Source organism: Schistocerca nitens, chromosome 1, assembly GCF_023898315.1.
Source record: "Schistocerca nitens isolate TAMUIC-IGC-003100 chromosome 1, iqSchNite1.1, whole genome shotgun sequence".
In the NCBI taxonomy this organism is placed as follows: Eukaryota; Metazoa; Arthropoda; class Insecta; order Orthoptera; family Acrididae; genus Schistocerca; species Schistocerca nitens.
This window is the reverse complement of record NC_064614.1, coordinates 253452670-253480093: the sequence shown is the minus strand read 5'-3', so window position 1 is coordinate 253480093 and position 27424 is coordinate 253452670. Positions and strand designations below refer to the sequence as shown.

The window sequence follows — 27424 nt, the reverse complement described above, 5'->3', positions numbered from 1 at the left end:
GGACAAGCTGGTGTTACAGAAAATCTACAGAACTCAGCGTTTGCCGGAAGTAAGTTTAAGTACTTGGCACACAATATCAGTTGTGAAGGCATTAGACTAGATCCTAGAAAATTGGATGCAATGAAGAATTTTTATTACCCGCGTATCAGAAAAATAATTAAAATCTTTAAATCTTTCCTGGCTCTAGCCTCACTTTTAGGCGCTAGGTGCTAAATCAGTTGCTCAACAGCAAACACTTGATGGCACTTTGAAAGAAGAATCATGCTTGCGTTTGGACAGAACAATGTACACGAGATTTTAACAGAGTAAAGGAAGCATTGGTGAACTTAAATATTTTGACTCAGCCTGATCTTAACGAAGATATCCGTGTTGCAAACGATGCAGTATGCAGTATCACGTCTATTTTAGGTGATAATAACTGCGGGACAACCAAGAGGTAAAAACTGGTTTTGATAGTCGAACTCTAGGTGAGTGCGAACGTACTTATTCAACCACAAAGTTGGAAACCCTGTGAATCATACGGGCTTTTAAGAAATTTAACTATTATATTTTTAGAAGACATGTGAAGGTATACACTGACCATCAGGCGTTAACCTTTTTAATGACATGCAAACTCGTATATCTCCGATTATCGCGACTGGCAATGACCTTGCAGAACTACTCCTTCGAAAAGGTAAGGACAACATAACTGCAGACGCGTTGTCACATTTACCTCAGGGACTATCTCATGACGCAGATGATCTGGAACATATGAACAATTACCGCACCATGATCAGGCAGGACAAACACTACTATCAGCATTATCTAGACTTGTGTAGGGATACGTCGACACTGCAGAAGGCTGACAGTAGGTGGAGCAAAGTAAAATCGGCAACAGCAAACAACCCTGACTACCCTATTTGAAAGCATTATAAACTAGATCAGAATGTCTTTTTCTACCGTCGACGTTCAGACGGTAATCAACCGCGCGTCTGTGTTCCACAAGAAACAGAAACAAATCTAATCTGGCATACATATTTTCCTTGGGGACACTACGGCACAAAGAAATATATGCAGAAAGTAAACACTTACTATTATTTCACATGAGGAGGAAAATTCACAAACTTACCAAAACATGTACAAATTGTCAAAAGGCAAAGCCTGAGAATCTAGGTTCTAAAGTAGAATTGCATTCGATTAATCCCAGTAAACCTAAAGAAATTGTAGCGACAGACAATAGTGGACCGTATCAAAGATGTGTAGGCGGCGTCAAGTATGTACTCGCTCTGCGTGACCTTTTCTCAAAATATGTGAAACTATGTGCCACAAGATGTGCGACAGCCAACACAATCATTAAACTGGTAAGTAGAGATTATATACCTAACGTTGGCAAACCTGTCGCCATCCTTCCTGACAAAGCATCATATTACACAGATTATAAGTGCAGGAAGCTCTTGAAAGATAATGACATCGAAATTATCCTTGTCTCAAGATTTAGCCCTCAATCTAATCCATTTAAAAACGTATTCAAGGAAGTAAACCGTTTATGCGAACGTACATTTCAGCGAATCATACCAATTGGGCGAATTATTTGCCTCTTTTCGAGGACGCTTACAATAATTTCCCAATGTATGACTCTAATTATACACCTACAGAAATTATGTTAGACGTAAAGGATTGTAACGAATGGTGTGATCCCCTTCCGAAGGTTCCTGGACAACCGGAATCTCACGGCAGAAAGTTATGAGATGTATTAATTACCCTCGCAAATAACGCCAGAATCAGAAAACACGAATTTGACAAAACTGTAAAACGAACTCAGAAATTTACAATTGACACCCAAGTAATTTTGCATTTCACCCGAAATCGTGTGCATTGAAGCGACATAAAGCTAAGTGGGCGCTTCTTTTTCAAATCCATACCTCATTGCTCGTATTCCACATGGTGGGACATATTTGTTACAAATCCTAGAGCAAGCAAAATAATTGGATTATACCATCATAGATATTTACGTACGTTTCATGTAAAAGCATAAACTATGACATTAAGAGACAAGCAGGCAAATGAATCACAAACCACGAATGTAAAGCACAACGCGGTGTCTACAGATTACAAATACACACATCAAAAAAAGTTTTGTATCATGCCGGTTCCCAGAACTCCTGAAGACAGACTTTCACTGTGGGTATTGTATCACAGATACAGTCCATTTGACTGTTCAGAGATGTCGCTAAACCTGCCCAAAGATGTAAACAACCATGCATGAACAGCAGCTATTAGACGGAGGGGGTCCGGCAGCCGATCAATTCCAGTCATTCCACAAGGAAGGAGGTACATGGCTCGTGTTGTCTGTAGTGCAACCATGCCTAGACGGTTAATACCGCGTTTCGATCGCTTCCGCATCGTTACTTTGTGCCACGAAGGAATCTCAACAAGGGAAGTATCCAACCGTCTCGGGGTGAACCAAAGCGATGTTGTTCGGACATGGAGAAGATACAGAGAGACAGGAACTGTCGATGACATGCCTCGATCAGGCCACCCAAGGTCTGCTATTGCAGTGGATGTCCGTTATCTATGGATTATGGCTCGTAGGAACCCTGACAGCAACGCCACCATGTTGAATAATGCTTATCGTGCAGTCACAGGACGTCGTGTTACGACTCAAACTGTGCACAATAGGCTGCATGATACTCAGCTTCACTCCCGACGTCCATGGCGAGGTCCATCTTTGCAACCACGACACCATGCAACGCGGTACAGATGGGCCCAAAAACATGCCGAATGGACCGCTCAGGATTGGCATCACGTTCTCTTCACCGATGAATGTCGCATATGACTTCAACCAGACAATCGTCGGAGACGTGTTTCGAGGCAACCCGGTCAGGCTGAACAACTTAGACACACTGTCCAGCAAGTGCAGCAAAGTGGAGGTTCCCTGATGTTTTGGGATAGCATTACGTGGGGCCGACGTTCGGCGCTGGTGGTCATGGTATGCGCCGTAACGGCTGAACGATACGTGAATACAATCCTCCGACCGATAGTGCAACCATATCGACAGCATATTGGCGAGGCATTCGTCTTCATGGACGACAATTCGCACCCTCATCGCGCATATCTTGTGAATGACTTCCTTCAGGATAACGACATCTTTCGACTACAGTGGACAGCATATTTTCCAAACATGAACCCTATCGAACATGCCTGGAATAGATTGAAAAGGACTGTTTACGGACGACGTGACCCACCAACCACTCTGAGGTTCAAATGGTTCAAATGGTTCTGAGCACTATGCGACTCAACTGCTGAGGTCATCAGTCGCCTAGGACTTAGAACTAATTAAACCTAAGGACATCACACACATCCATGCCCGAGGCAGGATTCGAACCTGCGACCGTAGTGGTCGCTCGGTTCCAGACTGTAGCGCCTTTAACCGCACGGCCACTCCGGCCGGCCCACTCTGAGGGATCTACGTCGAATCGTAGTTGAGGAGTGGGACAACCCGGACCAACAATGCCTTGATGAACTTGTGGATAGTATGCCACGACGAAAACAGGCACGCATCGATGAAAGAGGACGTGCTACTGGGTATTAGAGGTACAGCAATCTTGGCAACCACCTCTGAAGGGCTCGCTGTAAGGTGGTACAAAATACAATGTGTGGTTTTCATGAGCAATAAAAATGGCAGAAATGATGTTTATATTGATCTCTATTCCAATTTTCTGTACAGGTTCCGGAACTCTCGGAACCGAGGTTATGCAAAACACTTTTTGATGTGTGTATATAAAATCGTCTAAGGTATTGTATTTCAGGTCAGCATCTAAGAAGAAAGAAGAGATGGCGAGGAACAGAACTTTATTATGATATAAATGATCTCTATGTGATTAATGATTTATTTAATTTTAGTATGTTGCATACTGAAGGTTATGCCTGTCACTCAGGGATGTTCTGTGTAACAGTAATGACAGAAGACAGCGCATATGAACCTGACACAAACAGAAATCATTGCTAGTAACGAATTACGTTTCAAGACACATAATGAAAGCACATACGTTCAGAATATAATGAAAAATCTCAAATGATGCAGACAAATTATGTAGACGAACGAAATAATTTTAACACATTGGCAAACAGATTAAGATTCACAAAAATATCAAATGCTGTATCTTGCAGCTCGATTTAGAGAAATGTTAACTGTTGCTTTAACTGTAGGGTTTGTTTCATAAATAAGCTATTGAGCTCATGTGTTGTTGCGCGGCTTGTGCTGGCCTTAATCTTTTCTTTCAGATTTCAGCAGTGATTAAAGAAATCCTATGATATATAAAAGAAACACAGAACTGCTGCGTAAACAAAAGTATAGTAGAAAGTTTACAATGACAAAAGTAATTAGACAAAAGACTTTTAAAAGAACGAATGAAATGGTGTATATGATGACAGGAATGTTATAAGGCGCAATAAACCGTGATAAATTCGAACACTTAAGTTCAAAGTAGTGTACAATGAAACATATGTAAGACTATGGCACGTAGCAAAAACAAATATAAACGAATGAATATTATGTGTGTGAGAAGTCGTGAGGAATTTGGAGGGCAAAATGTTCGCGTAAACGCGACGACAACCTACCTACCAAGTACAAATCCAAAACAGGGATCGACCAAGAAATTCTGTCACTCTTCCGCACGGTTCTGCAGAGAACGAGTGTGTTATGGCCTTTGTTCCCAAATGAATCGCCAACACGAAGACCACCAGATGAATACCGTTGTGTGCGTGTGTTATTCTGAAAACAACGTAAAAAAGAAAACATTGGATGTAAAAAATGGCATGGACATGGATTATGAGAAAATACTCATTTAACGATGACGTCGAATGAATAATTAACTTCAGAAATACTGACGTTAGAACGATTTTAAGTTTGTCTGGGCAATGAATAGACACTGCATATGATAGACTATCTGCAACTACATGGAAAAGCATTAAATTGATGTCATCAGTACATATATATGTATATATATAATAAAATATAAGCAACATTATTTTGAGAGTGAAAAAAGAATTGTATTTATTGTACCATCTATTATATATTTACTTTGTTATTTCTATTTTAAAATGTATGATTTCCTCTTCTAATGATGATCTTTATGTAAGAAGACAAATATTTAACCACGTGCGACAAGTGTTAAGCCGTTGCATACTGAACTGTGGAATGGCTGGAGCTATTGTGCATACCAGAGGTTGTTGAAAAATGAACGTTGCGTGACGACAGCTGGACGTATTCTCCTCGCACTGAGACTACAAATAATGCTCCAAGAAGCCCGGCGTGAGAATTTAAATCTGATTATTGTATATAAATGTAAAAAGAAACTGGTATATGTATGTTTTTGAAGAATATTTTAAACAAACCTTAGAAGTAAATAGTTCGACTGTAGTTTGACATTCAGGCTCGCTATTCAGGGGGCAGTATAATACACTCCTGGAAATGGAAAAAAGAACACATTGACACCGGTGTGTCAGACCCACCATACTTGCTCCGGACACTGCGAGAGGGCTGTACAAGCAATGATCACACGCACGGCACAGCGGACACACCAGGAACCGCGGTGTTGGCCGTCGAATGGCGCTAGCTGCGCAGCATTTGTGCACCGCCGCCATCAGTGTCAGCCAGTTTGCCGTGGCATACGGAGCTCCATCGCAGTCTTTAACACTGGTAGCATGCCGCGACAGCGTGGACGTGAACCGTATGTGCAGTTGACGGACTTTGAGCGAGGGCGTATAGTGGGCATGCGGGAGGCCGGGTGGACGTACCGCCGAATTGCTCAACACGTGGGGCGTGAGGTCTCCACAGTACATCGATGTTGTCGCCAGTGGTCGGCGGAAGGTGCACGTGCCCGTCGACCTGGGACCGGACCGCAGCGACGCACGGATGCACGCCAAGACCGTAGGATCCTACGCAGTGCCGTAGGGGACCGCACCGCCACTTCCCAGCAACTTGGGGACACTGTTGCTCCTGGGGTATCGGCGAGGACCATTCGCAACCGTCTCCATGAAGCTGGGCTACGGTCCCGCACACCGTTAGGCCGTCTTCCGCTCACGCCCCAACATCGTGCAGCCCGCCTCCAGTGGTGTCGCGACAGGCGTGAATGGAGGGACGAATGGAGACGTGTCGTCTTCAGCGATGAGAGTCGCTTCTGCCTTGGTGCCAATGATGGTCGTATGCGTGTTTGGCGCCGTGCAGGTGAGCGCCACAATCAGGACTGCATACGACCGAGGCACACAGGGCCAACACCCGGCATCATGGTGTGGGGAGCGATCTCCTACACTGGCCGTAGACCACTGGTGATCGTCGAGGGGACACTGAATAGTGCACGGTACATCCAAACCGTCATCGAACCCATCGTTCTACCATTCCTAGACCGGCAAGGGAACTTGCTGTTCCAACAGGACAATGCACGTCCGCATGTATCCCGTGCCACCCAACGTGCTCTAGAAGGTGTAAGTCAACTACCCTGGCCAGCAAGATCTCCGGATCTGTCCCCCATTGAGCATGTTTGGGACTGGATGAAGCGTCGTCTCACGCGGTCTGCACGTCCAGCACGAACGCTGGTCCAACTGAGGCGCCAGGTGGAAATGGCATGGCAAGCCGTTCCACAGGACTACATCCAGCATCTCTACGATCGTCTCCATGGGAGAATAGCAGCCTGCATTGCTGCGAAAGGTGGATATACACTGTACTAGTGCCGACATTGTGCATGCTCTGTTGCCTGTGTCTATGTGCCTGTGGTTCTGTCAGTGTGATCATGTGATGTATCTGACCCCAGGAATGTGTCAATAAAGTTTCCCCTTCCTGGGACAATGAATTCACGGTGTTCTTATTTCAATTTCCAGGAGTGTAGATCTTTTAAGGGAAAAGAAAAATTCTGTATGGAATAAATATGCTGAGTAAAGCTGAGTAGAGCCTATCACAGGCATAAGAGATAATATCTCAGATAATTTTATTTCTGCAACAAAAGACAAAAACTTACAATTATTATTCTTCTGTTCTCTATGTTAGAGTTTGGAGAGGAACGTCTTTCCGTAATCTGCTAAACGTTGTATAATTATTTAATTGATAAAGTATGTCATCAAAAGTGTCGTTGACATGCTTCTGTCTTAAACAATTTCTATTTGTATAGTAATATTTCGCAGCAATCAGCGTGAAGATAATTGATGAAGTATAATGGCCATTAGGTATCCTTTTATTATTGGTCTCCTATCGTATATGTGTCCTTTAAGACCAGCATTCTGTATCTTTTAAATTCTAAGTCTGATGTTTCTTTGTCCGGCGAAAGTAGAAATTCTATTTGAGAGACCGCAACTTCGACATGTAGTAAGAATATTTGTCATTTATGAATAAGACAACCTTTACAACCAAAGGTTTTGATCGCTTACTCAGTGTTATACAATGCCTGGCAGACAGAAAAGTAAAATTTGAACTTTAACTGAAAACGCTTCTCTTTGATAACTGCTCCTACTCTGCAGAAGACTGTCTATTATTGTAATGTATAAATGGTGATGACTAGGAATTACTAACATGTTTCTGCATCTAATTAATAAATGATCAGCATGGAGGCGTAGTTGCAAAAAAAAATTGATGTTAATATAAAATGGCCATTTCACATCATTGTGATTAAGACTTATCATAAAAATAGCTCGTGGAATGTGAAAGTAAGTAACTGACGCACTATTGTTACATCATGAAGCATGGGATAAATTCTACACTTTGAAAATTTCAAAATGAAATCCAAAAGTAAAATGAAGCAGTTGATCAAAGTAGACTACATTGCAATATTGATATGTCTGGTTGTCCCTGAAACATTGACGGTTACTGGCGAGAAATATTCTGGGAAAAGAAGCAAACAGGCTACTTTTCTAAAGGTATGCCTATATGTTACATAGGTTAGGTTATTGTTATTTAAAAAAAGTTACTTACATGCACGTTAAAGCAAAATATCCATTTTACGGGGTCTATGCGTTCAAGCTCCCTCCCTTAACCACATTTGTAGTATTTCACAATATTTAGCACGAGATACAATAGGATGCCTTGTTTCTTCCCTCATTGCACATGTTTATGCTCTGGCAAAGAACACGTAGGTAAGTTTTTTTGCAAATGAGAACATTAAAAATGTTCTGCATACGGGTTGAAAGCTGTGAATGTAACGAATAAGAAACAGTACCAGTAGCAAACAAGCATTGGTTTCAGAGTTCCAGCTTCATCTATTGTCGAGTAAAAGTGAAATTAAATGGATTACGAAAGCATGATTTTCACACTACTTCCTTCTCTTCTTGGTTAATCGAAATATATCAATAAAAAACAACTCACATTAACGAGGCCAAGTGTGTCGTATTGCAAGAGCAAATTAGCATTTAAGAACAAAAAACGTTCGTAATTGCGTTTCTGACACTGTGTTACTCATGCAAGCCCTGTAATTATTAGTATTTAAAGTAATTGTAGCGTGCGTTTTGGGCTATTTGAGATGGCTGCTGGTCCAGCCTACTCTGGCTTCAAAACAACGTACAGCGTAAGTCTATAGTGCCATCTCCCTTCTTTTTTTACCTCTATAGAGAAAAGATTCGAGTAATACTCGTAGTCTAAACGAACAAACCGACATAAAAAAGAAAAAAAATTATCAAAAATTTCACAGATACCCTCACTCTCAGATGAAATAACGGCCTAAGAAAAACTCAACAGAATTAATATGTTAATTGTATTTAATGTGTTTATAACCAGTAAACGAAATAATACAAAGAAATTAAATAAAACGATTACATCGCAGTCTATGCGTCACTTAAATCACAGGATACAATATGCACGAACACACAGAGGTATACCTCCTCACAGGAATCAATACCTCTGACATTTTTGACGACGACGAAATGCGTCGCTGGTATTGCACAGAAATAACAAGGACTTGCTGGAAACGAGCTAAAATTTAAAATAACATACGTAAAAACATATACAAAAAATTCTATCATGGTATGGAAATTCCATGTTAGTACTGGACATTCTAAAGCAAAATGGAAACACACCCGCATCCCATAGCATTTAGTCCGTGGTGTACGGTAATATAATTGTGTTATTGTGTATCTTTTATTACATCACTGACGTTGGGCATGTAGTTCAACTCCGGACCTAGAAAAAGAAGAACAGATAGGCAGCCTTTTTTTATGTTGTTCATGAACTAAGTCATTTGCCATACCTGGACATGAAAAAGAGTTCAACCGCACAAAGAAGGTAAGAAAACGCCACCTATGATCTGTACATGAAGAAAGACTACTGAGAGTGTTTGTCATTGCGAAATCACATTTGATTCTGATTGTTTGTGAACGTGTTACGCCTTGTGTGAGAAAGACAAACGTCTTCCAGCATGTATCGAAATTAGTCGACAGCAGTGACGGAGACTGCAGCTTATCATTTCAAGATAATGCTGCTCGCGTTATAGTCGGAGTCCTAAGACCGTCATGCGAATATGGAATCTATGTGTCCAGGAGGGCCATACTCATCGCGAGTAAAACAATTATCGATGCGAACAGTGAGACGACTTCAGGAGCACCATAGTCAACCAATATGGCGACCACCGCTATGTATCGCACATTTCTATACAATATGCAACGACCGGCTCCGAATTACCGCCGTTACCATATCTGTTACAAAAGAGAAAAAAAAGCACTAACGTAACGATAAAAGATTCAACAAGCTGAACGCTAAGTCTATAGAAGAAAATCTAAGATTATACAAAAACGATAACATAGCTGAAAGTCGTAATATAAATTTGCGGGTATTCTGATACAAGCCCCAGCATCACATAATTTGTGCACACAGGTACATGAGAAAGTCCTAGCGATTGCTTGAGCTCGTCGTATGGGTATAAAAACTTGAGGTGTAGCTGGTAGAGTACGCTAGGCTGAGGTACATAAGTCACCGGCACCGCAGATTCAACAGTTTACAGTCAAACATTTTTAGTCATAAATTAAAATACACTATAAATGATTTTTCCACAAGATATTCTGTTCGGAAATATTCCGTAACTAGAAGTGCAAATTCTCGAAACTTCTAATTCGTACAGAGAAGAAAAATCACAAGACTAATGAACACAGAAACGCTCCCTTGCACCTTTAATACATAATAAAGTTTTTCATCGTCATTGACGTATTTAACAGATCATATCTCATCATCATCATTTTCATCATCTCAGCCTTTTCCCACATGTGAGGTCGGCGTTGCTTTGCTGGATCCTTCTCTTCCATAAATGCCTATCCAGTGCTTCTTCTCTGAGCCATCCTTTCTCCCCTAGGTCCCCTGCTACCTTATCCTTCCATCTCAGTTTCGGTCTTCCTCTTCTCCTTGGTCCTTTGATTTCTAGGTCTTCAATTCTTCACCCCCCCCCCCTTCTTTGCACGTTTCCATACCATCTTAGCCTACTTTCTTAGATCTTCTTCCCTATGGAACCCACTTTCACAGTTCCCCTGATGTACTCATTCCTTAGCCTATCCTTTCGTGTCACACCACTCATCCACCTTAACATTCTCATTTTTGCCACTCCCATCTTTTCTCTTGGGGTTTTGTAATTGGCCAAGTTCCTGCGCTATGCAGCATCGCAGGCCTCACCACAGACTTGTAAAGCTTTCATTTCATTCTGCAGCTAACCTTCTTATCACACAGTAGTCCGCTCAGTTTCCTCCATTTCATCCATCCACTATTTATCCTGTGCTGTATTTCGGCCTCCAGTCCTCCATTGCTTTGCATGTAAGAGCCTAGGTATTTAAATTTCTTTACCAGCGTCAGTCGTTCTCCTTGCAGGTTAATATTTAGGTGTTTGGTATCCTTTGTACACATATACTCTGTTTTCAGCCTGCTAATTCTCATTCCCCTTTCCTCTAGAGGTTTTCTCCACTGTTCAAAGCTTGTCATGAAGTGCCTCCTGTGTGGGATCAGAGATTACAACATCATCGGAAAACATCATGCTCCAAGGTGCCTCTTTTTTCACATCTTTGACTAGTACATCCATGATAAGGTCAAAGAGATATGGGCTGAGAGCAGATCCCTGATGTAGTCCTACTCTCACTTGAAATGCCTTTGTTGCACCTGCGCTGCTCCTGACTTGTGTCATTGCACCTTCATACATGTCTTCTACCACCCTGATATATTTTTCTGGCAGGCATTTACATCTCAGACATATCCATATCTCTTGCCTCGGCACCCTGTTATATGCCTTCTCAAGATCGATAAAGGTCATATGCAGTTCGGCTTGTACTTCTCTGTGCCTCGCCATTAATTGTTGTTGTTGTTGTTGTGGTCTTCAGTCCTGAGACTGGTTTGATGCAGCTCTCCATGCTACTCTATCCTGTGCAAGCTTCTTCATCTTCCAGTACCTACTGCAACCTACATCCTTCTGAATCTGCTTAGTGTATTCATCTCTTGGTCTCCCCCTACGATTTTTACCCTCCACACTGCCCTCCAATACTAAATTGGTGATCCCTTGATGCCTCAGAACATGTCCTACCAACCGATCCCTTCTTCTGGTCAAGTTGTGCCACAAACTCCTCTTCTCCCCAATCGTATTCAGTACCTCCTCATTAGTTATGTGATCTACCTATCTAATCTTCAGCATTCTTCTGTAGCACCACATTTCGAAAGCTTCTATTCTCTTCTTGTCCAAACTATTTACCGTCCATGTTTCACTTCCATACATGGCTACACTCCATACAAATACTTTCAGAAATGACTTCCTGACACTTAAATCTATACTCGATGTTAACAAATCTCTCTTCTTCAGAAACGCTTTCCTTGCCATTACCAGTCTACACTTTATATCCTCTCTACTTCGACCATCATCAGTTATTTTGCTCCCCAAATAGCAAAACTCCTTTACTACTTTAAGTGTCTCATTTCCTAATCTAATACCCTCAACATCACCCGACTTAATTCGACTACATTCCATTATCCTCGTTTTGCTTTTGTTGATGTTCATCTTATATCCTCCCTTCAAGACACCATCCATTCCGTTCAACTGCTCTTCCAAGTCCTTTGCTGTTTCTGACAGAATTACAATGTCATCGGCGAACCTCAAAGTTTTTATTTCTTCTCCATGGATTTTAATACCTACTCCGAATTTTTCTTTTGTTTCCTTTACTGCTTGCTCAATATACAGATTGAATAACATCGGGGAGAGGCTACAACCCTGTCTCACTCCCTTCCCAACCACTGCTTCCCTTTCATGTCCCTCGACTCTTATAACTGCCATTTGGTTTCTGTACAAATTGTAAATAGCCTTTCGCTCTCTGTATTTTACCCCTGCCACCTTTAGAATTTGAAAGAGAGTATTCCAGTCAACATTGTCAAAAGCTTTCTCTAAGTCTACAAATGCTAGAAACGTAGGTTTGCCTTTCCTTAATCTTTCTTCTAAGATAAGTCGTAAGGTCAGTATTGCCTCACGTGTTCCAGTATTTCTATGGAATCCAAACTGATCTTCCCCGAGGTCGGCTTCTACTAGTTTTTCCATTCGTCTGTAAAGAATTCGTGTTAGTATTTTGCAGCTGTGGCTTATTAAACTGATTGTTCGGTAATTCTCACATCTGTCAACACCTGCTTTCTTTGGGATTGGAATTATTATATTCTTCTTGAAGTCTGAGGGTATTTCGCCTGTTTCATACATCTTGCTCACCAGATGGTAGAGTTTTGTCAGGACTGGCTCTCCCAAGGCCGTCAGTAGTTCCAATGGAATGTTGTCTACTCCGGGGGCCTTGTTTCGACTCAGGTCTTTCAGTGCTCTGTCAAACTCTTCACGCAGAAGTACATCGCCCTTGTATAGACCCTCTATATACTCCTTCCACCTTTCTGCTTTCCCTTCTTTGCTTAGAACTGGGTTTCCATCTGAGCTCTTGATGTTCATACAAGTGGTTCTCTTATCTCCAAAGGTCTCTTTAATTTTCCTGTAGGCAGTATGTATCTTACCCCTAGTGAGATAAGCCTCTATATTCTTACATTTGTCCTCTAGCCATCCCTGCTTAGCCATTTTGCACTTCCTGTCGATCTCATTTTTGAGACGATTGTATTCCTTTTTGCCTGCTTCATTTACTGCATTTTTATATCTTCTCCTTTCATCAATTAAATTCAATATTTCTTCTGTTACCCAAGGATTTCTACTAGCCCTCGTCTTTTTACCTACTTGATCCTCTGCTGCCTTCACTACTTCATCCCTCAAAGCTACCCATTCTTCTTCTACTGTATTTCTTTCCCCCATTCCTGTCAATTGTTCCCTTATGCTCTCCCTGAAACTCCCTACAACCTCCGGTTCTTTCAGTTTATCCAGGTCCCATCTCCTTAAATTCCCACCTTTTTGCAGTTTCTTCAGTTTTAATCTACAGGTCATAACCGATAGATTGTGGTCAGAGTCCACATCTGCCCCTGGAAATGTCTTACAATTTAAAACCTGGTTCCTAAATCTCTGTCTTACCATTATATAATCTATCTGATACCTTTTAGTATCTCCAGGGTTCTTCCGTGTATACAACCTTCTATCATGATTCTTAAACCAAGTGTTAGCTATGATTAAGTTGTGCTCTGTGCAAAATTCTACCAGGCGGCTTCCTCTTTCATTTCTTAGCCCTAATCCATATTCACCTACTACGTTTCTTTCTCTCCCTTTTCCTACACTCGAATTCCAGTCACCCATGACTATTAAATTTTCGTCTCCCTTCACTATCTGAATAATTTCTTTTATTTCATCATACATTTCTTCAATTTCTTCGTAATCTGCAGAGCTAGTTGGCATATAAACTTGTACTACTGTAGTAGGTGTGGGCTTCGTATCTATCTTGGCCACAATATTGCGTTCACTATGCTGTTTGTAGTAGCTTACCCGCATTCCTATTTTCCTATTCATTATTAAACCTACTCCTGCATTACCCCTATACATTAGTGCAAATATTGCGTCGGTTCTTCCTCTTCCCGGCATAAACCCAAACTGTTCCTCACATACTCTAGTTTCTAGATACAACCTCTTCTCAATTATCCTTTCACAGATCTTCATTGTGTGGGACATCAGTTTTATCTCCTTATCCTCCTCTACGCATGCGGTATTCTTTCTCCTTTTCCAGATCATTTCTGTTGTAACAGTATTTTGTAGGCTACAGACAAACTTCGTCTGTGAAATTCTGTACGTCGCATTCACGTACAATTCACTGTACTTTGTTCACAATAGTGCTTCACTCAATTATACAGCGCAATATTCGTCGCTAATTCGGGAGACAAACATACAGAACAATTCGGACGACAGAAAAATCTACAGTTACAAGAGATACAATGTAAGGTCGAACATTTGACACTTCTCAGTTTAGTTATTCTAGCGATTGCCATCGATATCAGAAAACAGAGTCATTTGTTGACTTATTTCATAGTCGTAGGTTAGGGGTTGACCAAATACGATTTGTGTGGAAAAATGTTGTTTCAACTTTTAATCTGAGTGGATTCGCAATTTCGTGTTTTATGCATCTTGGCAATTTGTTAATGACTTCTTGCTAAAATACAGCATCCCGTTTGAATACTAGTTTGCCAAAGCTTTTCATTAGCGACGAGACATTCACCCTACACTTAGGTTGAACGTGAATGATGAAATCTGTATAGCGCAGTCAGCTGCTTACTTAAAATAGCTTCATTCACGCTCTCGATTCACGGTTTTTTCCCAGATGAACACTATCTAAAATTTACTGCAGTGGGTAGTTACAGGTAAAAAACGGCTTCATAAACTATAAGTGATATGTGACGTGTTCGCAGTGCTGGTGACAGACATCACTCTGAATCACTGCGCTAGCTACGTTATACGTTAACCCACATTCAGAAATTATATTTCAAAATAACCGACAGATGCCTTGATGAGAACTCTGAACACAAATATACAATATTTCCTCTAATACAATCTCTGCCTGAAGCTAAAACCAAATAGAGATACAGTATTTGACTGTGTTGATTATAAGTTCGTCACTGTTACGGAATATTCCAGGCTGGCGACCAAATTAACCCACAGTAACTGAAGATCAGCTGGTCACCACTCCATAGTAAGATTTCAGGGTTTGACGCCTTGATGAGACTGTTGACGAGACGGAATCTGCAGCCGTCGCTCGTGAGCTATAATACCGCGCCAATGAATACAGTGTAGTTGCTTGATTAGCTGCCGCTATCGGAGTTAGCGAGTTCGTCGCCGACTGGCCTTCCTGATCGGATGATGTCATCGCAGTCTTGGATTGGCAGGTGAGAGACGCGGCCAAAGTGGTTCCTCCGCCGAAGTCGACCTCTGTTGCGCAGCAGCTCGACCGATGGTGACTGCATTGCAGGTGTGGCCGGCAACCCGGAACACAGCGATGTCCGACGGGTTGCAAGCAGCGAGGGTACCCGGAATACCCAGCAATAAAAAACGAGCACTCCGTCTTCAGGCCACGAGTGGCCTACCAGGACCATCAGACCGCCGTGTCATCCTCAGTGGAGGAGGCGGATAGAAGGGGCGTGGGGTCAGCACACCGCTCTCCCGGCCGTTATGATGGTATTCTTGACCGAAGCCGCTACTGTTCGGTCGAGTAGCTCCTCAATTGGTATCACGAGGCTCAGTGCACCCCGAAAAATGGCAACAGCGCATGGCGGCCTGGATGGTCACCCATTCAAGTGCCGACCACGCCCAACAGCGCTTAACTTCGGTGATCTCACGGGAACCGGTGTTTCCACTGTGGCAAGGCCGTTGCCCATCCAGCAATAAGGGAATCGTTATTTTCTTTTTACTCTAATAGCTCATAAAACTGAAGAGATTCCAGCCATTTAGAAGTCCGAACAGGTAAGAATGTTCGTCAAGATGCGAACTGTTCACTAAAGATCGGATAATGAACAGCTACGAGGTGCTTCTACAACTCTGCTAGCCCAGCAAAAGCCCGTGAAAACTTCCTGCAATTCCTTACTGAAATGGTGGAAGTTTCGCAGTAAAAGGATTACTAAGTGCTTTTCACGGATCGTTATTCAAACTACATACGGGCAGGCAAAGGCTTGCTCTTAACTATTCGCATCTCTTTAAATCCTGCTGAATCGTGGAACAGATTCTTTTAGCAGTTTATGTATATTTTAGTGGTGTTTGCTTTACAGTACGACTACAGGAAACAAATGACTGAAATTAGATAAAATATTTTCTGTTTGAAGATGCAAAACATGCAAGAATTCGTTTCGTTTCCTATTATGTTTACAATATGTCGCATTTAACCCACAAACACCTAACTGTCCCATTGATTCAACCTTCATCCCGGAGGCAAGCAACAATCACATTAAAATTAACTAGACGGACAGAACTTAGCAAGGATGACACTTGTATTTATTCTTTTTCCTGACGTCTCAGCTTGCAGCTACAACAGACGGCCGGCCGAAGTGGCCGCGCGGTTCTGGCGCTGCAGTCTGGAACCGCGAGACCGCTACGGTCGCAGGTTCGAATCCTGCCTCGGGCATGGATGTGTGTGATGTCCTTGGGTTAGTTAGGTTTAACTAGTTCTAAGTTCTAGGGGACTAATGACCTCAGCAGTTGAGTCCCATAGTGCTCAGAGCCATTTGAACCATTTTTTACAACAGACGGCTACGTATCTTTGCCTCAGAACATTGTGCCCATGTCAAAAGTATAATTCTCTCTGAGCCAGCAAAAGAACAAAACTCTCTCAGATACAGTTACATTCCATCGGCAATTAAATCGGTGTTCAGCATGAAATACGAGGATTATAGCAGAAACTGTACCTGGGTTTTCTCGGTGGCACTGTCCTGATATTGAGACACAGTTATGCATTGAGAAAAAATTTCTCATTTAACCATCTTGCATATCATTATCAAGTATAATAAATTTTCATAACTGACAAAAAATAGTTCAAACTTACATACCTCCAAATCGCGATTTCATTTTAACACAATGTTGTACTGCCTAATGGGAATGTTGTTTAGTATTCTGAAACTTTAGCAAGGATTCGAATTGACTCAGAAAATGAAATACATTGTAATTATTAATGCATATCCAGTTATTCCCAGAGCAAAAATGCTTAACTATTATTGGTTCAAATGGCTCCGAGCACTATGGGACTTAACATCTGAGGTCATCAATCACCTAGAACATACAACTACTTAAACCTAACTAATCTAAGGACATCACGCACATCCACGTCCAAGGCAGGATTCGAACCTGCGACCGTAGCGGTCGCGCGGTTGCCGGCCGGGGTGGCCGAGCGGTTCTAGCCGCTACAGTCTAGAACCGCGCGACCACCACGGTCGCAGGTTCGAATCCTGCCTCGGGCATGAATGTGTGTGGTGTCCTTAGGTCAGTTAGGTTTAAGTAGTTCTAAGTTCTAGGGGACTGATGACCTCAGAAGTTAAGTCCCATAGTGCTCAGAGCCATTTGAACCATTTTTCGGGTCGCGCGGTTCCAGACTGAAGCGCCTAGAACCGCTCGGCCACACAGGCCGGCTAAGTATTATTCTGATTGTCAAAAATAATATATAGACATTAAAGAATATGACAATGTTTGTAGTAATATTTAACTTTTTTCAGCATTTCTGTACATCTTTCAGGGTATGGAATTTTTCCAAATACTAATTTTCTCACTTTGTCAACACCTGTCCGTAAAATTCTTTACCAAATTCGAGACAATATCTCTGATAAGGGACAGGGCAATTACAGATGTCTCTGTTTATAATAAAATGATAAATGTTAAGGTAATAGTTATCTTAGGATATGCTGTAATAGTTCACTTACACGCCATTTGATTCGTACAAGCGCGACGAATACTTATTTTCCTTCCTAAACTGAAGATCTCCAGAAATTCGTTAAATAAATTATAGCTCGGAGACATATTGTATTTCTTGTTTTCTTTTTCTTACTTTTGACATTGGCTTTAGCCTGTTCTAGCTTCACAATTCAGCCCGTTGTCTACGTGGTACATTACCTGTTCGAATGACTTGCCATCATGAGTTCGCTTCATTTTTCCCATTTCTGTCAATATTGTTCGCTATTATGATTTATACTAGAGTACATTTCCATGTCTTATATCTTCATTTATCTTCAAATATCCAATTTTACACGACCATTAGCTAACGATTTGTATCAAGCCAAAGACATGACAACTGAATTAAAATCGTTCGAAGTGCAGTTATGAGGATTTGGATTCAAACCGTCCAACAGTTGGTTTGAGAATTTCAGTGCAAGTTTGGTCTGTTATTGTTGATAAACTGGTCTGTTGCTGAGAATCTTCTAAGAATTTTCTGCAGTTTTTCTAAGTAATTCTGTATTTGTTGCTTTTACTCGTTTTATGCGATATAATTCTGGTCGTTTTCAGTAGTCTACCTAACCTGATGTTTTGACTTCGGTATGTTGTAGTAATTCCGCTTCATACAGTTATATTTCAAACACTACAACTTTCCTTTAAGTGGCGCATATTCCATTCATAACCCATTACACAACGTGAACGGTAGAAAAATTGAAAGGAAGGCTCGAACCGTAATAACCCGTCGAGGCCGAAAGAGACGGGTCTGCTAACACGGACTGTACAACTATAGGAAATTGTGTGGGCGGTGGGCCTTCCGCAGGAGCTAAAGCAAAATTCAACCAAAAAGTTTTGCGGAAACCACAGAAAACCTCAATGAGAATAGTCGGGCGATGCAATTCGTTCCTCCCAACAACTAGTCTAAGTGTAATTACTGACGGCTCATTTCATTTTGTCGCAGCTAACCTGCTCGGCCCAACTATTAAACTTCAGTGTAGCAGGACGAAAACTGGAACTTCCCTGACTTATAAATAAACCTAAATCATCGAACATTGAGGGATCTTACTTTACCTGCTAAAACTTGTTTACAGAAGTCGGGTGTTAACTTTCAAATGACGAAGGAATGTTCACATCTGTGTTCATTAATTATAATTTCTCCCAAAGTACTCAAAGTTGTGCCCCTGAAGAACGTTTACCGAGTCAACCTATAAAAGGCATTAAATAGTCTTCCGTGGATAGAAGTACGTCGACTGCCTGTATTTCGGTCTTTTTAGGCTTGTATTTCTGATCCGTATTTTGGAACGCAAACTTGGTTGTTAGTGTTCCCAAAACTCACTTGAGCTCTTCGTCATGAAGTAATAAAAGAAGTCACACCTACACATTGCGAGAATCAGTATCTCTGTTTGTCATTGGTGAAATTCACGCAATTGTTTGTCCACTCCACATAGATTGCCAATATCCATTGAAAACCAAACAACTTAGAGGAATTTCGCGTAGACCACCACTCATTCGCAGTATGCAGGTTACGACTGCCTTACCACGTTATGACAAAAGCCTTCAAGAGAATTTTGAAAACCATGTCATTGAGCTTCAGTTCTCTAAAGAAAATACAGACAGTCCGCGGACTTACATTCATAAAATGTATATCTACCACTGTCTCTATGTACTATTATGGATTCGTTACAGAAATATTTTTCCATGGTTCTCTGACAAAAGCAAGCTTTCACATGATATAAACACAGTGACAGAAATACGATGATTACGACATCGGTTACAATGCACCTCATAACGTCAACAATACTAACATTACGTACAGAAAAGCTGACAAAGATAAAATAAAACTCACTTGCATACATACGGATCATTATATTTATAACACACTCATACACAAACGATACATGATAACAACATTTATCAAATACGAATGTAAAGTTCAATAAGTCGTGACCGTTACCCTTTCTAGTATCTGATTGCCTGCGTTTAATAATCTGAACAATGACGCGAATCAGATGTCAGTTATTGTTAGAAAAGTAAATATTTCTGCTACTAACAATATACGCCATTTTAAAATAGTGCAAAACCAGGAAAAGCTCAAAAAACAGTACAGATATTAAACATATCTGTGCTTTTTTATGATATTTTCTTGGTTTTATGGCCAGAGATACTCATACAGTATGATAAGATCACTTTTTATTTTCAAGTGATCTCAGTTTGTTTAATGTTATTTAGTTGATATATAGCATCCAGAGATTAAGCTCTAGTCGAGATATCGATGACCGTAATACGCAGCCAGAAAAAAGTAGTATACAAATTTGGAGGATTCCCGTTCATTCAAGATTTACTTTTGCAACACTGAGTATGGAGTGCTTGAAATGAATACATTTACTGGTCAATAGTACAATCGGTTCCGAGGTATTAGACAGATATATAGTTGTTTGTTATGAATCGCACAAGTCACTTCTCGTCCCCATATATCCCACACGTGCTCGATTGGAGACAAGTCTGGATATCGCGCTGGCCACAAAAGTTGCTGCACTTATGCAGAGTACATTAAGTTTCACAGGATGTGTGTGGGTGAGCCTTATCCTGTTGGAACAGCACATCACAGGCTGCGTAAGGCTTCTCAGGGCACCGAACGTAAGACCTCCTCGATTAGCCTGACAACCAGGTTCCAGGTGCTGTCTGTGGCGGACACTCCTTCATCCAAGCTCTCATCCGAGCCATCACAGAGGGTGGGATTATTGGTAGATAGGTGCTCCAATGTTAAGCTTGTTATGGGGCCCCCTACGGACATGGCTGCCAAGGAAGGGAAGATAGCCAGTGAGCACTCCATGTGCATACTGGGTGGAGTCGTTCTAGACATGGAACGGGTCCTTCCGGACGCCATGAAGAACAGCGGGTGCAGCTAACTGCAGGTGATGGTTCACTTCGGTACCAATGATGTGTGTCGATTTGGATCGGAAGAGATTCTCTCTGGTTTCGAGCTGCTAATAGAAAAGGTAAGGACTGCTAGTATTGCTACCGATATGAAAGCAGAGCTCACCATTTGCAGCGTAGTCAACATGACCGATTGCGGACATCTGGTACAGAGCCGAGTGAAGAGTCTGAATCAAAGGTTCAGTCAGTTTTGCGACCATGTAGGCTGCAGATTCCCCAACATGCGTCATAGGGAGGTGGGGTTTCGTGTTCCGCCAATTAGGTCAGGAATCCATCACACGCAGGAGGCAGCTACGTAGGTAGCGGGGGCTGTGTAGCGTGGCCTGGGCGTTTTTTACGTTAGAGGGCCTCGAGGAAACACAAAAAGAGCTTCAGTCTTAAGGCGTTTAGGTCGAACACGAAGGACGTAGATCGGTACAACAGTTGTAAAGTGCCGTAACTTTGTTGCGGAAGTACCAGAGCTCCAAGCACTAATAGAAAGCATTCATACTCAAATCGTTATAGACACTGAAAGCTGGCAGTAGCCGGAGGACCTAATGGTGTTCAGAAAAGATAGGCGAAATACAGTTGGCGGTGGCGTTCAAATGGTTCAAATGGCTCTGAGCACTATGGGACTCAACATCTGAGGTCATAAGTCCCCTAGAACTTAGAACTACTTAAACCTAACTAACCTAAAGACATCACACTCACCCATGCCCGAGGCAGGATTCGAACCTGCGACCGTAGCAGTCCCGCGGTTCCGGACTGCAGCGCCAGAACCGCACGGCCACAGCGGCCGGCGGCGGTGGCGTGTTACTTGCTATTGGAAGTAATTTAACTTATAGAAAAATTGAAGTAGATAGTTGTGTGAGTTAGTATTGGTAGAGGTAATTCTTGGCAACCGGAATAAATACTTATTGGATCCTTTCCCCGGCTTCCCAACTAAGATGATACAGTTGCTGAAAGGTTCAAAGAAAACACACACATACCCGATTCATACAATTATAGTTGCTGGTGACTTCAATTTATCCTCTATATGCTGCCGAAAACATATATTACAGTTATGAAAACACACTTGGCCTCTTGGCAGCAAATAATCCTGAGCTAATAATGAGTATCAAAATGGATACAGGGATTAGTAAACAGCGGGATTTGTCGTAGCGAGACAATACCGCAACTGTCAAATCCTCCAAAAATAAAAGAAAAATATATCTATTCAAAAAATCGGATGAAAATTCGCTTGACGCCTTCCTGAGAAACAATCTCAACTCCTTCCAAATTAAGAATGTAAGTATAACAGATGTGTTGAAAGTCTCTTCGGGTTTGCTGCCGGATCCTAAAATCAACTCGATTCGATTTGTATCAGTGTCTACAAAGAAGTAACTGAAATTAGGTTGGCGGATAACTTAATTAACAGAGACAATGGGTTTCCTCTTAGTAGGCCGTGGGCGACGCCTGCACAATGTGCGGTACGGTGGCCTATACAGTATTTCGGTTGGGGACTCATCAGCAGAAGCAGCATTCTCCTGCAGATGACGACCAGTTGGACCACAGAAACATCGAATCGAGTTGATTTTAGGATCCGGCAGCAAACCCGAAGAAACTTTCAAGACTTATTACTCCGGGAAAGCCTACGATGTCACATAACAGATGTGGATTGAATTCAGAGAAACAGTATCGTCAGCAACTGAGAGATCTGTACCAAACAAGTTAATAAACGACCGAACTGACACCCCATGGCACACAAAACAAGTTAGAACACCGTTGTGGAAACTACGAAACAAGCACGCCAAATTTAAAAGAACACAAAATCCTCAAAACTGGCGATTTTTTATAGAAGCTCAAAATTCAGCGCGCACTTCAATGCGAGATGCTTATAATAGTTTCCACAACGAAACTTTGTCTCGAAACCTTGCAGGAAATCCTAAGAGATTCTGGTGGTACGTAAAGAATGTTAGCGGCAAGACACAACCAACAGCTTCTCTGCCTCATAGTAATGGAAATACTATCGATGACAATTTTGCTAATGCAGCGTTAGTAAAGATAGCCTTCTGAAGTTCCTCCACCAAAGAAGACGAAGTAAATGTTCCAGAATTTGAATCAAGAGTAACATGAGTAACTTGGAGGTAGTTATCCTCGGGGTATTGAAGCAACATAAATCACTTAATAATACAAGTCTTCCGGTCCAGACTATATACCAGTTAGGTTCCTATCAGAGTATGGTGCTGCATTAGCTCCATACATAACAATCATATGCAAAACTCGCTCTACGAGAGATCCGTATCCAAAGACTAGAAAGTTTCACAGATCACACCAATATTCAAGAAAGGGAAGAGGAGTAATCCACTAAATTTCTGACCCCTACCATTAACTTAGATATTCAGCAGGATTTTGGAACATATGTTGTGTTCGAACATTATGAATTACATCGAAGAGCATGATCTATTGCCGGCCAGTGTGGCCGAGCGGTTCTAGGCGCTACAGTCTGGAACCGCGCGACCGCTACGGTCGCAGGTTCGAATCCTGCCTCGGGCATGGATGTGTGTGATGTCCTTAGGTTAGTTAGGTTTAAGTAGTTCTAAGTTCTAGGGGACTGATGACCTTAGATGTTAAGTCCCATAGTGCTCAGAGCCATTTGAACCATTTGAAGCATGATCTATTGACACACAGTCAAAACGTATTTAGAAAACATCGTTCTTGTGAAACACTACTAACTCTTTACTCACACCAAGTATTGAGTGCTATCATCAAGGGATTTCAAATTGATATCATATTTCTAGATTTCCACAAGGCTTTTGATTTTGATATCGTACCTCACAAGTAGTTCGTAACCAAATGCGTGCTTGTGGAATATCGTCGCAGTTATGCGACTGGATGCGTGCTTTCTGGTCAGAGATGTCACAGTTCGTAGTAACTGACGGAAAATCATAATGTAAAACAGAAGTGATTTCTGGCGTTCTCCAGGTTAGTGTTATAGGCCCTCTGCCGCTCCTTATCTATATAAACGATTTAGGAGACAATCTGAGGAGCCGTATTAGGTTGTTTTGCAGATGATGCTGTCGTTTATCGTCTATTATAGTCATCAAAAGATCAAAACAAATTGCAAAACGATTTAGAAAAGATATCTGTATAGTGAAAAAACTGGCAGCTGACACTAAATAATGAAAAGTGTGAGGTCACCCACGTGACAGCTAAAAGGAGTTCGTTAAACTTTGGATACACGATACATCAATCAAATCTAAAAGCCACAAATTCAACTAAATACCTAGGAAATATAGTTAAGAACAACTGAAATTGGAAAGAACACAGAAAATACTGCCGGGAAGGTGAACCAGAGACTGTGTTTTATTGGCAGAACAGAAGATGTAAGGGATTCACTAAAGACTACCTACACTACACTTGTCTGTCTTCTTTTGGAGTAATGCTGCACCATGTGGCATCCTTACCACATAGAATAAACGGTCTACATCGAGAAAGTTCAAAGAAGGGGAGTACGTTTTGTATTACCGACAAATAGGGGAGAGGGTGCCACAGTCTCGATACAGGATTTAGGGTGGACATCATTAAAACAAAGGCGTTTCACGGTGCTGCGAAATTTTCTAACGAAATTTCAATCCCTAACATACCCTACGAATGCGAAAATATTTTTCTGACGGCGACCTTCATAAGGAGAAACGATCATCATAGTAAAATATGGGACGTCAGAGCTCGCACGGAAAAATATAGGAGTTCGTTTTTTTCCATGCGCTATTCGAGAATGGAATAACAGAGAATTATTGTGAAGATGGTTCGATGAACACTCTGCCAAGTGCTTAGATGTGATTTGCAGAGTATCCATGTAGGTGTAGATGTAGATGTAGGTCACCTTCCTGTTGCAACAACGGTGAAAGAACGGGACTAACAATATTCTGCACGTTCCAAGCGCTGGTTAGCTTTCCCTCCAGAAACCCCAAAGGTGAGCGAGAGTTGTAGCTAAGCGCACCCCACACCATAAGACTCGTGATGGGTCACGTCTTGGGCGAGTGCACCCTACACTAACCGGATCTACGTCGTATGCACAAACGACTGTCACTTTCGTGCAGGTAGAATCTGCTTTCATCGCAGAAGACCACGCCTCGCCATTACATCTTCCGAGTGATCCTCTGGTGGCACCAGTCAAACCGCGTACGTCGATGATGTGGCGTGCCCGTTGTCCCATAACCGGTTCGCAAACGCCCCTTTATCTGTGATGTGCTAGTTGTACGATCTGCCACTGTTGGCTTTACAATACGACGATCCTGGTAGGCGTCTGTGCAGCGTGAACGTCCAGAACCTCGTCTACAAGTGTGAGAATGTCTACGCGACCTCTGATACCAGCATCATTGTACCACTGACGCAGCACATCCAGCTTGTGTGGCAGTTCTCCGAAAGGACCATCCCGCCACCCGGAAGGCCACAATTTGACCCCTTGGAAACTCGCTCAGCTCAGTTGGTTGTGGGAAACACTACTATATCTCCGTGGCATTGTTACCAGCTTGCTTCACAGGTTTGCACCATAATGAGCCTTCCGGCAGTAAGGATTCCCTATCAAAGGGTAGACACAGATGGCATTCTGGTAGCTATGCCACTACGCTATCCGTTAGAAGACGACGCTGAAACAATGATCAGTACATCAACAACCCCCAAGTGGCATATGCCGTCGAAAGATCAAAATCGACGTCGTCTTTTCAGGTGTACTAATTTTTCGCCTGTAGTGCAGTTGATGTATAGGTAATTGTGTAATACTCTTTCCTAGCATCCCTCCACGTGTGGTATCATGGTAGCATCCATAAAGTAGGAATATTTGTGGGATGTTCATAGCGTACTGGACATGTCGCCAACATCAAAGAGTAGATATCACTGGATTTCCTATGGTACGCTGTATACATTATGACAGAGACCGAAACTCATATTAGACGTATTTTTACTGTATTGGCAGATTTATTTGTAACGGTAGCAGTGAATAATTGTAATTACTACGGAAGCATACCGAAATACATAAAATGGGGAACAGTTACTTTTAGTAAGTTTGTTCCACAGAGACACGTGACTTTGGAGGCAATGCACGTGGACGACAAAAACTGTCTCCTACGCATCGAAAGTCGTATGTATTACACTCGCAAAGAAGACGCTCGACGAGATGGCTTATACGTTGAATGGCTAGAAATCGAATGCTGTTAACCGATGTTGCTCCTTTACGGCCGCTACCGGGTTCAACTAGTAGACAACATTGTGTTTACTAATGGTTTAGTGCATTAATAAAAAAGCTAATTTCGAACTCAGTTATACTTTTCATTTCAGCTATTGTCAACTCAGCATACCACTTACACTTTCGTTCATGTAGATGCACCACCAAATTGTAGTCTATTCATTGAAGTTGACAGTGGAGTGAAATCAATTAATACCGATCCATGTTACTCGATTTCTGTCGGGTCAAGTACTTTTATCAGCCATCTCGGCAAATCAGTGCGCCTGTAATACGTATTGGTAATAAGAAGTGACATAGGACGCTCATTTCATTTATTCGAATTTTGAAACGCACACATTATGTGGTTAAACGTTGAAATATGCATCTCACTAGAAAATTCATTAAGCTTCGAGAGTATAGAGGTTTCTTTTCAATTAATGACTTCTTGAGCAAAAGTAATATTTTAATGTAAGGAACATCTGAAGTCTCAGCCACGTGTAAAACGATCCACAAAATTACATGATTCGCAGATGATGTGTGATCTTTTAAGTGCATTTACATCAATATACTGTAAACATTGTAACGCTTTATTATTTATCCGCTCGTTGCTTTTAGATTCAATTGCAATCATGCGTTTTCTTTATGCATTGAGCAGGTACTATTGACGTGCTGGATCTACGTCGAAACTGGTTTGCAACAAAAGATAATTCATGCTGCTGCATGTTCAAAAGGACCTCCTGCACGCAACAGCTGTAGCTTGTCTCTTCTTGAAAATATTACCCTTTACAGATATTTTCTTACAAATATCACACAGATTATTTACAGCAATGTTACTTTTTTATTTATTTGTTATTGGCTTTTAGCCATAAAAACTGAAAGGTTTGATAAATATGCCGAGATAACCTTTGACCTTCGTCATAGGAACACTTTAGGACGTACATTCCTAAACTGATCTTCAGACCGAAAATGTAATACGTATTCACTTAAACTAATAGACAGAGTTAACAGTTAACCACACGTTTGTATTAAAGTAGTTAATTCAGTCCGCCAATTAAGTTAAATGGATACCTTCCCTTTAAGATTTTGATGTCTTCTTGTCCTGAAAACCTGGCTATGGTATCACATGCACCTCTGGCTGTATCTGGATAGTCCAAAGTGGCTGGTAGTGACCAAGTCTCAACAGTTCCTTTAAAAACTTGACTCTTCCTTTCTCACAGCGCTTGCGCTGATGTAGGATGCTATTCTGGGAAGCATTGCAACTGATTTGTATAGCGCGTTCAGAGAGAGACTTGGCTGTTATTTGCATAGACATGTGTCGTCAGTATTATTTACATAGACATGTGACGTCGGTATAACATTGATAATCTTCTCACTGCGTCGATGAGGGTGATTCGGTCGGCAATTAGTTCTTCGCTGGACCGCAGGTAGAAAGGCATTGCGCCAGCAACAGAGAACACCTGCACACGGCCCAGAGACGTCTCGCATAACGGACCGCCGTGTGCCCGCAGTCCGGTGTGCGTGC

General features: G+C 41.8%; 1 protein-coding gene and 1 pseudogene across 1 annotated transcript in view; one reads left to right on the top strand and one right to left on the bottom strand.

The window, feature by feature from the left end:
* Window positions 1–27424, top strand: part of LOC126247391 (parathyroid hormone/parathyroid hormone-related peptide receptor-like) — a 931061-nt gene that overhangs the window by 525928 nt on the left and 377709 nt on the right. The window lies entirely within an intron of this gene.
* LOC126210189 (5S ribosomal RNA) lies at window positions 15628–15745 on the bottom strand (annotated as a pseudogene).